Here is a 15,458-nt window from a genome sequence, read left to right as displayed (position 1 = left end):
CGGGAGGTGTGGGCCAGTCACGGCCAGGCTGGCCGCCAGAGAGGAAGCGCCGGCCAGGGTGGCATCTGAGTCACAGTGACCTGCAGGCGGGACCCCTCAGGTGGTGACTCAGGTCCTGACTGATGAGGAGCTTGACCAGGGGCAAAGGAAGGCAGAAACCAACAGAAAAAGAGGCCAGGACGAGAACGGCAGTGCCCACAGGTGTCCACGCGTGCCAGCCGCCCCAGCGGACGGGAGGCCATCAGGGCTCTCAGCCCGCGGAGTGGGTGGGGCGCACCCGTCAGGGAGTGTGAGTTAGAGCAAGGTCATTGCCGGGAATGCATCCTACAGACTTATTTAAAAACGACACCAAAATGCATGGTTTTTAATTGAAAAAATGTGGTGACACCCCAGAGATTCAACCATGGGGACTGTTCAGCAAATTACAGGCCCTGAGCTGTTCCAGGTCCACCGAGCGGAGCGGACGGAGCTGGCTGTGCAGGCCTGGGGGGCGCAGATGGAGGAGCAGCCGCCCGCTCCGTGCAGACCCGGCAGGGCTCCCGACTTGTCCGGGGGAGCCCCGGACACCCAGCCTCTGGGGACGGGGGGCCCCGGGCGGGAGGGGCTCAGCTTCGTCACGCACCGTGTTCGCGCCCTCTTTGTGCGGCCCGGTCCATCGCTCCCGCGTGCCTGTGTCGCTTCTGTGGAGACTGCACGGAGGAGCCCTCCCCAGCCGTCCCCACCCGGCCCCATCCCAGCTGCCCGAGGACCTCGAGGAGGCTGTCTGGCCTGCGTCCCAGGGCCACGTGCGTTGGCCCGATGGGCTCCGTCCTGTTGCCGAAGGGCCGAGAGGCGCAGTCTCTGGTCAGCTGGAATCAGACAGAGGCTGTGGTTGTCGTTGGAAAGAAACCCTGAGAAAGGAAGGAGGGGGAGGGGCGGGGGAGGGGAGACCCTTCTGCACGGACCACCTGTGATGGGCGCTGTGATGGGCACGGGGCCGACCCAGCGTCTGGGGTGGTGGGACTGTGGCCGCTGCCCATTCAGTAACCCGTGAAACCTGAGGCCCGAGGGTCGTCCCCCCAGGTCAGGCTGGGACAGAGTGGGAGCAGGGCTGGCGTGGGGGGCTGGGCAGGACCCGTAACTGTTTGTTTCACGAGCCTCCTGGGGCCTCGGGGGGGGGGGGATGCCTCTTGTCTTTAGGGAGGTGCCCCACCCCCGCCAGCCTTTGTAAAGAGAAGGTATTTCTTTGCCCTGTGTGGGCTGGGAGGGGCAGACACAGGACCCTGGAGGACAGGCGAGACCTGGTGACCAGCTGTGGGTCCGGAGGGGTTAATCTTTCCCCGCTACCTCATGCTGGCCTCTGATTCTGTGGAAAAAGCAAAACATCTGGCAATAAAATGTCTTTAATGGCTGTCTGGGGCTGTGGGAGCCGCTTGGCCGCCTGCCTGGGAGACAGCGAAGATTGAGATGAAATTTGGGAGCCCTTGGGAGGCCCAGCCGGGACCCTGGGGGAGGGGGCTTCCCAGGCAGTGGGGGCCCCGGGCCGCCCACCACCACCCACCGCGGTCCCCAGGGCCCACCAGCAGGGACCCGGCTGCCAGACCATTCCTGCAAACACACGTCACTTCCCGCCCTGCTGATCTTGGGGCAGGGGTCCCAGGGGCAGGGTCCGTGGGTGCAAGCTGGCCCTGTCCTGGCCCCTTGAGGTGCAGTGACGTTCCAAAGGGGCGAGGAGGGTCGTGTGTGGGACCCCGGTGTGGGGGCCGCAGCCCCTGTCTCCTCACCCCCGCCCTGGCTCCCTGCACCCACCTCTCCCAGCCTCCGGGTGGGGCTCCCTCTCTTCCCGCGGGGGCTGGGACCCCCAGCCACAGGGCTGCCCTCCTCCGTGGGCAGGGGCCCGGGCAGTCCCTGTGCGGTCTCCTCCCCTCCCCCCAGCTTGCTCGAGGGGGCAGCGCTGGGGCCTGATGGGGACACTGGTGTCGGGCAGAGGGGGAGGGCTGGTCCCGGATGACGTGAGTTAACCCCTCGCCGATGGGCACAGGACTGGGCCTCTTGGCCCTGGGCCGGTCCCCCACCCCCGCACGTCACTTAGCGGCTTAGTGAGGCCCGTTGCAGGGCAGAGGGAGAGGGTGGGCCCGGGCCGTCACCATCCAGCAGCCCCTGCCCCGCCGTGGACAGCCCTCCAGCCGTCCTCCGCTGGACCCCAAGCACCCAAGTGCTCGCCTCACTGGCCAGGCACAGGGTGACCTCGGTCCCGGGTCCCCGTGGCCTGGCCCAGCAAGCCCCGCCCCTCACTGCCTTCCCTGAGAAGTCCCAGGACCACGGCAGCTGCAGGGGGCCATTGGGAGCCTCTGTCCCTCGGCCTGACCGCACCGCGGCTCTCGGAAGCTGCCGGCGCCCGGGCGGTGTACCCTCAGACCCGGGACCCTGGGACAGCAGGGGCGGTCGGACCGGGAGAGGTCCAGCTCCGTCCCCTGCAGGCTGTGTGACCTCGGGCCAGGCGCATCCGTTCCAAACATTGTCCAGAGAAATCCTGACGTGCTCTGGGCTGGCAGCTGGAGAAGGGTAGTGACGGCAGCGTCCGGGGCGTGAGGCCGAGGGGGACCTGACACAGGCCCAGGTGGACCCTCCTCCCCGAGCCCGAATCCGCATTTGGTTGCTGTCTTCCCCAGGGGCTTCACGGCCGCGATGAGCGGGGCGGGGGCCCCACAGGGGGTGTGAGTGGGAACGGGGCCTCCTGGGGCCCGGGGTGAACCTTATTCTAAAGACGCCTCCCTCAGCACGGCGCGCCCGGGGCCTGGGTGTGGGCCCAGCGGGGGCACCTCGCCTGGCCTGTGCTGGGTCGCGGTGGGCGCAGGGTCTGCGGCCCCACCTCGGGGGAGGCTGAGAGGGAAGCCCCTCCCCAGGGTGAGGGAAGGGAAGGCCCCCAGTGCCTGATCCCCCAGCAGGGAGGCGGAGATCCCCGGCTTCAGCCCCGGGACCAAGGGAAGCAGGCGCTCGGGCGGGCCGCTGGCTCCGAGCAGGCCCCTCGCCCCCGCCGGGCCCAGGCCCTGTCCCGGGAGGCGTCTGCTCAGAGGGTGGGCCTGGGCGGGAGGAGTCAGGCCTGCAGGACCCCCGCTTCTGCTCCACGCAGAGGGGTGAGCGCGGCCTGGGCACAGCCGCCCCTCCCTCCAATGACTGCGGACACAGTGGGTGGTCCTGCGGGCGGGCCTGTGCGCAGGGCGCGGGCGCCCTCTGCTGCCCGTCGGGGCCTCGTGCGGGACAGGCCGGCTCAGGGCAGGGACAGCCCAGGAGGAAGCGCGGTGCCTGGTCCCCCCACGCCCCGGAGATCCTCTGGGGACACGGGACTCGTGTGATCCTTGACTGTCCCCAGGTCCCAGTCCTACCAGAGACGCCGCCTGGCCGGGTCCGGCGTGGTAGAGCCAGACCTGCCCCTCCGGCCCCAGGAGGCCTAGATGGGCAGTGACCACGGGCTTCTCGTGGGGCCATCCTCACCACCCCCAAGAGGAGGCAGGTGGGTGGGCAACCTTTCTGAGCCCTTCTTAGGACGTGAGGCAAGCGCCTCCTGGGGCCCGGGTGTCCCCGCACCGGGAACGTCACAGCTGCTCAGCACCACCAAGTTTTCCACTGAGGTCCCCATCTTCTGAGGACAGTCTTGGGGAATATGCTAACTTTCCTATTTCTCATTAACGTTCACCCACGAGTTTTAACATTCTTCGATGGTTCTTGAGCAAACAATTACTGCTCTGACTTCCGTTACGCTGGTTTTTGTAATTTCCTCATTCCTTCCACAGTTATTTGCTGTCGGCTCCAAGGAAGAGCTTTCTCCTTTACCCCTTGATTTTTTCATGTGTTTATTGCAGTGGGAACTTGTGGGTTCTCCTCTTACGCTGTCACTTGTGGCCTGTGACTGTCGTGGATGTTCACGTCTACGCTCACGTGGGCTCACGATGGCTGACAGTTTCCCGCACACCCTCTCTCTGCCGCCCGCGACCAGCCACGTCTCCAAGGAGCCCCGATTCCTTCTGAAACCGCCAGAGACGGCTTTTAGAAACCAAGCCTTGGAAAGACGCGTGTCCTACCGGCCCCGGTGCTGCATCTGAGCACGGCCAGCAGCCCCAGCCCGGTCACCAGGGATGCCGCCCGGGTGTCCCTCCACCTCAGCCTGATGGCGGCATCTCCTTCACGGGGGGCCGGGGGCGGTGGGAGGGGGTCCGGTTCAAGTCCATCAGGGCCTCTGCTGTAACCTCCGCTCCATCCTTTCCTGTTTGATTACCTCCCCTGGGGTTGCTGTGATGATCTACAAGCTTAAAGCCATAGAATGGATTTTCTCACAGTCTGGAGGCCGGGCGCCCTCTGGGGCCCCGGGGGCCGTGGCCGCAGCTCACCAACCTCTCCTCCTGTCTTCTCTGTGTCTCTGTGTCTGGATTTCTCTCTTCTTACGAGGGCCACCCAAGGCCAGTGTGACTCATCTCGACGGCATCTGCAAAGACCCTATTTCCAAAGGAGGCCAGGTTCACAGGTTCCGGGATGAGGACGTGGACGTGTCTCTTGCGGACACAGTTCAAACCACAACACCTGCTACAGGTTTTCCTTTCCTGTTAGTTTTTACTTTTCTGTGCTGTTTTATTTTCAGGGTCACTTGGAAACAGCACATGGCTGGAATCTGTGTGTTTATCTGGTGCGGGAGTTTCTATCTCTTCAAGAGTGCATGGATTAACACACTTTATAAATGTTACAAGTTCATGCGTTTCACCTGTCTCCCTTCTGAGCTACTGTGATACACTTGAACGAATTTCTTCTGTCTTATTACGTAATTTAAAACCACAATGTGTTTCTTTTTTTGCCTTTCTTACCTTTTATTAGGTTGGCCAAATTTATCTCCTTCTTTTTCTCAATCAGTTTGTAATTTACACATTCTATTTATTTATTTTAGTACTGACGTTTAAGATGTTTAACATAATACTTAACTTTGTATTTCCTAAGATTCTGAAATTTTTAAAGTTCTTTATTGGAGTATAATTGCTTTACACTGTTGTGCCAGTTTCTGCTGTACAACAAAGTGAATCAGCTGTATTTATACATATATCCCCATATCCCCTCCCTCCCACCCTCCCTGTCCCACCCCTCTAAGGCATCACCCATCATCGAGTTGATATCTCTGTGTTATACAGCAACTTCCCACTAGCTATCTATTTTACACTTGGTAGTGTGTATGTGTCAATGTTACTCTCTCACTTCGTCCCAGCTTCCCCTTAGCTCCATCTAAGATTCTGAGTTTATTTGGTGTCTTTACTTCTTTGCAATAAAAAAAGCATCTAGTGTGTTTTCACATTATTGCAGTGCCCTGTCCACACTTTCCACATTTTGTCAAGAATTTTGTCTCCAAGTGGAATTTTTAAATGAGTTATTTACAGTTTACAAATGAGCATCACTTATTATTACTTTTATTTTTTATAAATTTACTTTATTTATGACTGCGTTGGGTCTTCCTTGCTGTATGCAGGCTTTCTCTAGTTATGGTGAGCAGGGGCTACTCTTCATTGTGGTACGTGGGCTTCTCATTGCAGTGGCTTCTCTTGTTGTGGAGCACAGGCTCTAGGCATGTGGGCTTCAGTAGTTGCAGCACATGCGCTCAATAGTTGTGGCTCACGGGCTCAATAGTTGTGGCGCACGGGCTTAGTTGCTCCATGTCATGTGGAATCTTCCCCGACCAGGGCTCGAACCCATGACCCCTGCATTGGCAGGTAGATTCTTTTTTTTTTTTTTTTTTAAGAACTTTTATTGAGATACAGTTAACAGACAATAAACAGCATATATTTAGAGTGTACAACTTGGCGTCCCAATCTCCCAATTCATTCCCCCCCAAGCCTCCCCACTTTCCCCACATGGTGTCCACGTGCCTGCTCTCTACACCTGTGTCTCTATTTCCGCCCTGCATTTCCTCTTTCATAGTTGTTAGCATTTGCCTTATGTATTGAGGTGCTCCTATATTGGGTGCATATATATTTATAATTGTTATCTCCTCTTCTTGGATGGATCCCTTGATCTTTATGTAATGTCCTTTCTTGTCTCTTGTAACATTTTTTATTTTAAAGTCTATTTTATCTGATATGATTATTGCTACTCCAGCTTTCTTTTGATTTTCATTTGCATGGAATATCTTTCTCCATCCCCTCACTTTCCGTCTGTATGTGTCCCTAGGTCTGAAGTGGGTCTCTTGTAGACAGCATATATATGGGTCTTGTTTTTGTATCCATTCAGCCAGCCTGTGTCTTCTGGTTGGTGCATTTAGTCCATTTACATTCAAGGTAATTGTCGAGATGTATGTTCCTATTACCATGTTCTTAATTGTTTTGTTTTTGTTTTTGTAGGTCCTTTGCTTCTCTTATGTTTCCCACTTAGGGAAGTTCCTTTAGCATTTGTTGTGGGGCTGGTTTGGTGGTGCTGAATTCTCTTAGCTGTTGCTTGTCTGTAAAGCTTTTGATTTCTCCATCGAATCTGAATGAGATCCTTGCTGGGTAGAGTATTCTTGGTTGTAGGTTCTTCCCTTTCATCACTTGAAATATATCATGCCACTCCCTTCTGGCTTGCAGAGTTTCTGCTGAGAAATCAGCTGTTACCCTAATGGGAGTTCCCTTGTATGTTATTTGTTGTTTTTCCCTTGTTGCTTTTAATAACATTTCTCTGTCTTTAATTTTTGTCAACTTGACTAATATATGTCTTTGCGTGTTTCTCCTTGGATTTATCCTGCCTGGGACTCTCTGTGCTTCCTGGACTTGGGTAGCTATTTCCTTTCTCATGTTAGGGAAGTTTTCAGCTATAATCTCTTCCAATATTTTCTCAGGTCCTTTCTCTCTCTCTTCTCCTTCTGGGACCCCTACAATGCGAATGTTGGTGCGTTTAACATTGTCCCAGAGGTCTCTTAGGCTGTCTTCCGTTCTTTGCATTCTTTTTTCCTTATTCTTTTCCACATCAGTGATGATCACCATTCTGTCTTCCAGGTCACTTATTCGCCCTTCTGCCTCCATTAATCTGCTATTGATTCCTTCTAGTGTATTTTTCATTTCCGTTATTGTGTTGCATATCTCTGTTTGTTTGTTCTTTAATTCTTCTAGGTCTTTGGTAAACTTTTCGATCTTTGCATCCAGTCTTTTTTCAAAGTCCTGGATCATCCTCACTATCATTATTCTGAATTCTTTTTCTGGAAGAGTGCCTATCTCCTCTTCATTTAGTTGTTTTTCTGGGGTTTTATCCTGTCCCTTCATCTGGTACAAAGTCCTCTTCTTTTTCATTTTCTCTATCTTTCTGTGGCTGTGGTTTTCAGTTCCGCAAGACGAAATACTGCTGATACTGCTTGATTCTGCTCTCTGCCCTCTTGAGGAGGAAGCTGTCTAGGAGGCTCCTGGGTGCTTCCTGATGGGAGGGCCTGATGGTGGGTAGGGCTGGGTGGGTGGAGCTCAGTAAAGCTTTAATCTGATTTGGTGGGCGGAGCCCAGTAAAACTTTAATCTGCTTGTCTGCTAATGGGTGGGGCTGTGTTCCCACCTTGTTGGTTGTTTGGCCTGAGGCCACCTAGTGCTGGAGCCCACAGGCTCTTTGGTGGGGCTAATGGTGGACTCTGGGAGGGCTCACACCAATGAGCACTTCCCAGAACCCCTGCTGCCAGTGGCCCTGCCTCCTCGGTGAGCCACAGCTGCCCCCCACCTCTGCAGGCAACCCCCCAACACCAGCAGGTAGGTCTGGTTCAGTCTCCTATGAGGTCACTGCTCCTTCCCCCTGGGTCCTGGTGAGCACATATTTTTGTGTGCCCTCCAAGAGTGGAGTCTCTGTTTCCCCCAGTCCTGTGGAGGTCCTGCAATCAAATCCCACTGGCTTTCAAAGTCTGATTCTCTGGGGATTCCTCCTCCCGTTGCTGGACTCCCAGGTTGGGAAGCCTGATGTGGGGCTCAGAACCCTCACTTTAGCAGGTGGACTTCTGCAGTATAACTGTTCTCCAGTGTGTGAGTCACCCACCCAGCATTTATGGGATTTGATTTTAAAGCGATTGCGCCCCTCCTACTGTCTCATTGCGGCTTCTCCTTTGTCTCTGGATGTGGGGTGTCTTTTTTGGTGAGTTCCAGTGTCTTTCTGCTGATGATTGTTCAGTAGTTAGTTGTAATTCTGGTGCTCTTGCAAGAGGGAGTGAGCGCACGTCCTCCTACTCTGCCATCTTAATCCTGTCTCTGGCAGGTAGATTCTTAACCACTGTGTCACTAGGGAAGTCCCTTATTATTAATTTTGTGTTTATTTATAGTCATTTTTTCTCATCCACCAACATTTGTTTCATAACCTCCTATTCTTGTTTCATGGATGTAACTCCCCGTTTGTCTCTCTGAGGATTACACAATTCTGTGACCATGGTCCCAGTCTCTGCTGGGTGAGAAAGGGCAGCAGAGCCTGCCCCCAGATGCGCCCTCGGGCACGAGGGTTGTTTTGAGTGAAAGGCTCTTCAGTAGCAGCAGGTACAAGAAGGGCCCGCTGACACCCTTTACCCTGAAGGCAGGAGGGGAAGCCGGTGTGAAAGATGCCCTCCTTGCACCGGGAGGAAAGGAGCCCTTGTATCACCAGGGACGGGGACGTGCTGAGAGGATGCGAGCAGACAGACCTCCTGAAAGCAGCTCGCACCGGCCTCTGCCTCCCAGGGAGCTAGTTACTCCGCTGGTGGCCTCTCCCCACCTGGTAGGAAAGCTTTTCGGTGCTGCCGTGCCTTTGGGTCCTCCTCTCCTTAGGCGGCTCCTGTGTCCCACAGAACGTGTCTTAAATAAACCTCTTGCTGGCCTGTCTCAGTCAGTCAGTCCTCGGGTCCAGCCGGGGACCCTCAGCCGGAGGTAACAGACCGACCGCTCTCAGGGCCGGACCCCACTCGGACTCCGCGGTGCTCGCCTGGGAGCAGCTCTCGGCAGCTCCATCCTGTCCCCTCCCCGCTGCAGGTGCTGTGGCCCCAGCAGGCGTCCTGGGACCCAGCCGACGGCGGCCGCTGCCCGCTGCCCACTCAGCCCAGCTGTGGTCCCGCTGCCGCTGCTCAGTGAGACCCGCTCCAGGCCGGGGGGGGGGTGCCGCCCCCACCTCTGCCCCTGCGTGGTCCAGGCTGTGGTGTCCGGGCCCCTCTTTCCCCCGCCTCACGCCCCTTCCCCCGTGGAGGGCTGGGACGCTGCTGTTCTCCATGAGCCTGATTCTGTACTTCCTGGGTGAGGACAGTCCTGTAAGTTCACAGCCCTGGGGCTTGTGTCGGACAGACGTGGCCCGTTCTCCCTGCAAAACGAGGGAGAGGCCTTCCTGGACGTTATCCGCACAGACATGTTTTTCCCTCCACAGAGCCCGCTTGGGTCTTGAGAACAGACAGCTCTCACACCACGTCGGTGAGAAGCTGAATTACCCCAGGAAGCTGCCCAGTCGGGCCGCGCCCCCCACCTCGTCCCCTCCGGTGGCCGGGCCTCCCCACCAGCATGCTAGATGAACGTGCAATACACACTCGATTGTTTGGAAAGTTAAAGAAGTGTAAACTTAAGAGCTATCCTTTAAGTTAGCAGCAACACAGACAGGGACCCAGGGACACACACGACAAAGCGAAAGACACAAATGAAGACAATCTTAAATGTGACCGAGCTGTTAAAGGAGACCTAAGAGAGAGAGTGTGTGCACTCAGTGTGCACAGGAAGACTCAGACCCTCAAGCTGTCTAAAGAGCCAAGGCAATTCTAACCAAAACCCCACCGTGACTCAAACGTCGGAGAAAAACACCTGGGCAAGAGCACCAGCTGCCCCTAAACGAGAACAAAACCAGGGGCTCGGCCTCCGGAAGTGAGGGTTGCGGCGAACCTGTGGTCGTGCGCACAGTCTGGTACCCGGAAGCACGTGCGCCTGAAAACCGAGATGCTGCACAAAGGAGGCCCCTCCCCGCTCCGGGCAAGGGCAGGACCAGTCCACACAGATGAGCATTTACGTGTCAGAACCAAATGGAAGAACTCGGGCAGAAAATGTCAGGAGATGTTGATACAGCCTCTGGGTAAGAAGGAATTTCTTAAACTAGACTCAGAATTCACAAGCTGCGACGAAGAGATTGATAAATGTGACCCGTTGACGTAACCATCAAAAGACACTGAAAATTTCCAGAATGAGCCGCAAACGGGGGTGTAACTGCAGCACACTCGGCCAGCGTGCGGTCGACCCCCACATAGAAAGCGCCCCTAAGAAGCAGTGGGGACGGCTCGCAGGCCGGGGAAGCCGGCAGGCGCCGGGAACGGGCGTTCCCTGAAGAAGAGGCTCGGCCGTGCTGCGAATCAGGGGAAACCACCAGTGCTCACCCCCCACGAGAGGACCCTGGAGCAGCTGCCCCTCCCAAGGACCCCCGCCCACCGCTGACGGGAGTGGGATTTGGTGCCGCCACTTTGGAGGCGCCTTGGCAGGATCCCGCCAGCAGCCCCGCGTGCGCCCTGGGGGTCTCCCAGCCGGGGTGCAGCACCCTGGCGGCAGGTGTGCCCGACGGCGGGGCCGCGGTGGCCTCAGCCAAGGCCTGCTGCCTCTGGCCACAAGCGTCTTCGTGCGTCTTCATGGGGGCCGTCCAGATGTGAGCGTTTCCTGTGAAATGCAAACCCTCGAGCGAGGAGACCCCAGAAGAATGTTCACAGCAGCGATCTTTATAACAGCAAACACCAAACAGGACTGCAGACGACCTCAGTGCCCTCTGCAGGGAGCAGACGTGTGAGACCAGCACGCTGCTTGGGCTACAGCATCGGCAGCCACACACAAAGCCGCGTGGAAAACGCCTGTCACAGAAAACAGGATCCGTGTGATCCCACCATCGGCATTAAAAACTGCTGGGGCTTCCCTGGCGGCACAGGGGTTAAGAATCCGCCTGCCAATGCAGGGGACACGGGTTCGATCCCTGGTCGGGGAAGATCCCACATGCCGCGGAGCCACGAAGCCCGTGCGCCACAACGACCGAGGCCACGTGCCACAACCACCAAAGCCTGTGCGCTCTAGGGCCCGCATGCTGCAACTATTAGAGCCCGTGCTCTGCAACCAAGCGTACCCCCGTTCACCGCAACTAGAGGAAGTCCGCACGGAAACGAACCCAATGCAGCCTAAATAAATAAATATTTAAAAAAAAAACCAATACTGTGCAAAACGGAACGATACAGAGCGTTGGGAGCAGGTAAAATGTAAAGGCAATAAAATGGCCAAAGCCCAGGTGTGGTTTCCGGGGGCAGAGGAGGGGCGTGGGGGGGGCCCGCCTTTGGAGGACACTTAGGAAGCAAGTCCATGTTTACTGGCTTTTTATGCAAACCCATCTATTGGTTGTTTCTCATTCTGCTTCTTCCTGAGGATCTGAGGTTTCACCTGCTGCTGTTTCCAGCAGAGCATGTGTCACCCCCGCCGGTGCCCTGTTTTCAAGTAGCCAACACTCGTGTGTCACAGGCCCAACTGTACACCTGGACAGGTACTGTTTTCTGCAATTAAGTCCGTCAGGAAGGAAAAAGAAGAAATCTGTAATTGTGCTGTCTCTGTAATTAAGTAAATACTTACTTTACTGGTGCTCTTGGTTCATGAGCGTGTGTGAGGACTTGAATTACTGTCTGGGGTCGTGTGCTTTCAGCTCAAAGAAATTCCTGTAGTATTTCTCGTGCAGCAGGTCTACTTCTCAGTTTTTGTTTACCTGCAAGTGTCTTTATTTTATCTTCATTTCTGATAGTTTTGCCGGATATAAGATTCTCGGTTGATGGTTTTTTGCTTTCGGTACTTTGAACGCGTCACCTGCCTGCCTTTGCTTCTGGCGAGACGTCAGCTGTTGCTATGGTTGGGGCTCCCTGCGTGTGGAGGTCATTTTTCTCTCCCTGCGTTCAGATCTTTGTCTTTGGACTTTCCACCCAGCTCCAGCCTCTGCAGAATGTGATTCCTGCACCTGAACAGCCTCCTCTTTCCCAGAATCGACTTACATGTCATCTTGTAACACTCTAGCCCCCCTCTGGGGACAGATGGCTCTGTCCTGCGTGCGGCACCAGGGACAGAACCTCTGCTTGGAGAATCAGGTTTCTGCCCCCTGGATGTAGCCCTTCCCTCCCCTCCATCAAGTTAGGTTTACAATTAAAATATTTTCTTGTTAAAAAAAATTGAAGTCCAAAATATTGGACTTTAATATTTTGACGGTGATGTGTCTCAATGTGCGTCTCTTTGAGTTTATCCTGTTAAGGATTGTGACGCTTATTGGTTTTGATCACATTTGAGAAGTTTCACCCATGATCCCTTTGGATACTTTTTCCACGTTCTCTCCTCTCCTCTGGTATCTCACCACGTGCAGGTTGTGTGTGTAACGAGGCCCCACATTCCCCTGAGGCTCTGGTCATTCTTCTCCATTCTTTTGTTTTTTCAGTTCAAGTTAAAACTTCTCTTTTGATCTGTCTTCACGTTCACTGATCTTTTTCTCCTATGTGTCTACTGTTGATTCCCTCTTGTCAGTTTTTCAGTTGGGTTATTGTACTTTTCAACTCCAGATTTTCCATTTGGTTCCTTTTTTATTATTATTATTGAGGCATAATTGGTGTAAGGTTATCTTAGTTTCAGGTGGGAAGTGTGATGATTTTCTGCACATATTGCTGGACGAGTGCTGCACGACGTCTGGTAAAGTCCGAGTTTGGTCCTTTTCGATCATTTCTCTTTATATCCACATTTGATGAGTCAATATCAGCTCTTCCTTTACTTCTTTACACTTGGTTTCCTTTGTTGATAAAAATTCGATTAACTACGAAGTTAAGAAGAAAGAAGGGGAATTTTATTTGAGCCAAACCGAGGACCATAACCTGGGAAGCAGATTCTCAGAACGCTCTGAGGACACCTTTGCCTGTTAGAAGCTCAAAGCACGTCACAAACATTTTTGAGACAAGGGATCGTACATCAAAATGACGTACTGATCATTTGCATAAAGTTGGCCAAGGATACAGGGTCCAGGAAGTGCGCACAGCGATTGGCAGGTCACCACGACCCCCTGCGGAGCGGGGAAGACGCCGTTCCTCTAAGAAGCTGCGTCGCCAGCGTCAGAATAAAGAGAATGAACTGATCTTTGCGGGGAGCCGGGCTTCCCACCTTTACAGAGGTCAGGTTCAGGGGTGATGCGGAGCTCCTCCCCCACACACAGAGGATTTGATGTGTAAGTTTTTTCTTGTCCTGCCTTAAAATATAAACTTTATTTCATCACCTTTAGTTCTTTGAACATATTTATAATAACTGCTTTCAAATCTTTGCTAAGTTCAACATCTGGGCTCCATCGAGGAGTTTCTGTTGCCTGTGGGTCATATTTTTCTGTTTCTGTGCATGTCTCCTAATTCTTTGTTGAAAACCAGACACTTATTCAATATATTCAGCTGCTCTGAACACTGATTCTACCCCCCCCACCCAGCTCCTCGTCTGTTCAGGGACGTTGGACTAATTCAGAGAAGCCCACCCCCTCCACGTCCACGCTCTGCACCCGCCTCTTGCTGTTCTCTTCGAGCCTGGCTTCTGAGAGATCACCGGGGCCAGTGTGGTTTCGGTGTCTGCCCCGAACCTGTCTCCCTTCACTGTTGGCTCCGTGCTGGCTGGGAGGCTGCTCTCACAGTTCAGGGCTGCACGCGTTTGCCGTGCGGGTGCGCAGCTCAGAAGCTCCCTCTCCGCTGCCCCTGCAGGCCCGGCCTTGAGCATACGTGCGGCCCGAGGGGCGCCGACCAGGGCATCCCCTTTCTTGGTGTCCTGTCCAGTTGTTCGCCTCCACTGACGGCTGGTCGTTGGTCATGGTTTGGGGCAGGGCCCTAAACTCCCAGCCTGACCAGATAGAGTCAAGGTCCCGAAGGCCAGGGTGCTGTGACCTTGGCAGCTTATTTGCCGGCTTCCCCCCCAGCAGACCCTCTGGCTTTGGAACGGAAGCTGGGGGAGGGGACTCACTGCATCGGCTGTTCCAGCAGGATCCTCCCTGCGGGGGTGAGGGTGACGGGCACCCCACCTGGCTGTCACCACCCACTCGGGACATTCTTCTGCAGCACACGGAGGGGGCACAGGACTGGCTGACGTTCCCCCAGGATCTGGGGACCTGGGCGGTGCCCCAGAGTGGCTTCTCCACGCCCCGGAGCCGGGCGGCTGTGCCCCAACCTCCCGGGCCAGGGCCTCTGCCGTCTCACTGAGTCCCATAGGCTTTGTGGAATAAGGGCTTCTCCTAGGGGTGCCTTCACTAATTCTGGCCAACGTGCTGGGTGCTGGGAGAGGCTCTGCCCTGCTCCTCACGTTTTAAAATGAACATATTCTTAAACAGTAGAAAATAAACAATCACACCTCACTTATAAATGTGGGAACACGTGTTGCTGGACAGCTGGCCCTGAGCCCACCCTCCCCTGCGGGTAACCTCCGGCCACACGTGTCAGCCGGTCCCCACTCCAGCCCCGCTGACCGCGAGACCAGGAACCTCTGCTTGTAATTCTTTCTCTCAAGCTGCTGTGTTTCCTTGGGGACCTTTGCTCAGAAGGAGGGTCTCTGGACGCCCTGGTGGACCCGAGGCTAGGTTGACCGTCACTACAGCTTGAGGCTGTGGCTGCACCTGTGTTTTCGGCTGCGTGGTTGGTGCTGGGCTGTTCTGGGCTCCTGTTCTGGGCTCCACTGAGGCACCGGCAGGGCCCCCTCTCCTCTGGGCGGGTGGGGGGGGGGTCTCAGGCCGGGGTGTTGGTCTCTCTGGCCACGTGTGTGGACATGCCGGACAGCCCCAGGTGTTCTCTCTGCAGACACCGCTCTCCCTCCAGGAGAACAAAGGGGCCTCCGGGTCCTCAGTTAGCAGGCTGCCTGGCTTGGAGCCGCCAGAAATAGGACTCCGCCCCCGCGGAAGGAAGCTGCCGGTGCAGGCTGGCTCTGACCCCATCCTGCACCCTGCAGCCGGTGGGCGTCCCACCCGTCCGAGGAGAGGCTCTGGTCTGTCTTCAGTCCGCCTCTCACTGGGTTGTTTGTAAAGTGAGGTCTTCCCTCCTGGACCCCTCCTCATGCCCTTCAGACCTTGTTTATCTGAAGGTCAGAAGCACACCCAGGAGAGGGGGTTGGGGAGTGGCCTTCCTGCTGTCTTGTGAGCTCGCGCAGCTGAAAGGGGCGGCCGGGTTTTTGCCAAATTTTCAGACAAAGTCAGGCCCAGTTTTACGTGCTGGCTGGATCTCATTTTGAATGGTCCTTAGGGCATAAACAGAAACTAACAGAGCCGGGAAAGCTTGTGAAAAAGGAACATAGATGATCCTGGGATTAAACAACTTGTAAAATTCTTTGTCATCTCTGTGATTTAACCAGAAACACACGGGCAGGAGCGATTGCAGCCAGGTGCCGGCGGCCAGACTGGAAACCAGAGGCGGGCTGGACCCTGGAGGGCCCGTGGTCCTGCTGTGCTGCATGTGGGGAGCTGGCCCTGCCGCCGGCCAAGAGCAGATTTCCTGGGGCAGAG

This window comes from Hippopotamus amphibius, chromosome 10 (genome assembly GCF_030028045.1).
Source record: "Hippopotamus amphibius kiboko isolate mHipAmp2 chromosome 10, mHipAmp2.hap2, whole genome shotgun sequence".
Taxonomy (NCBI): domain Eukaryota; kingdom Metazoa; phylum Chordata; class Mammalia; order Artiodactyla; family Hippopotamidae; genus Hippopotamus; species Hippopotamus amphibius.
Note: the sequence above shows the minus strand (reverse complement) of the source record.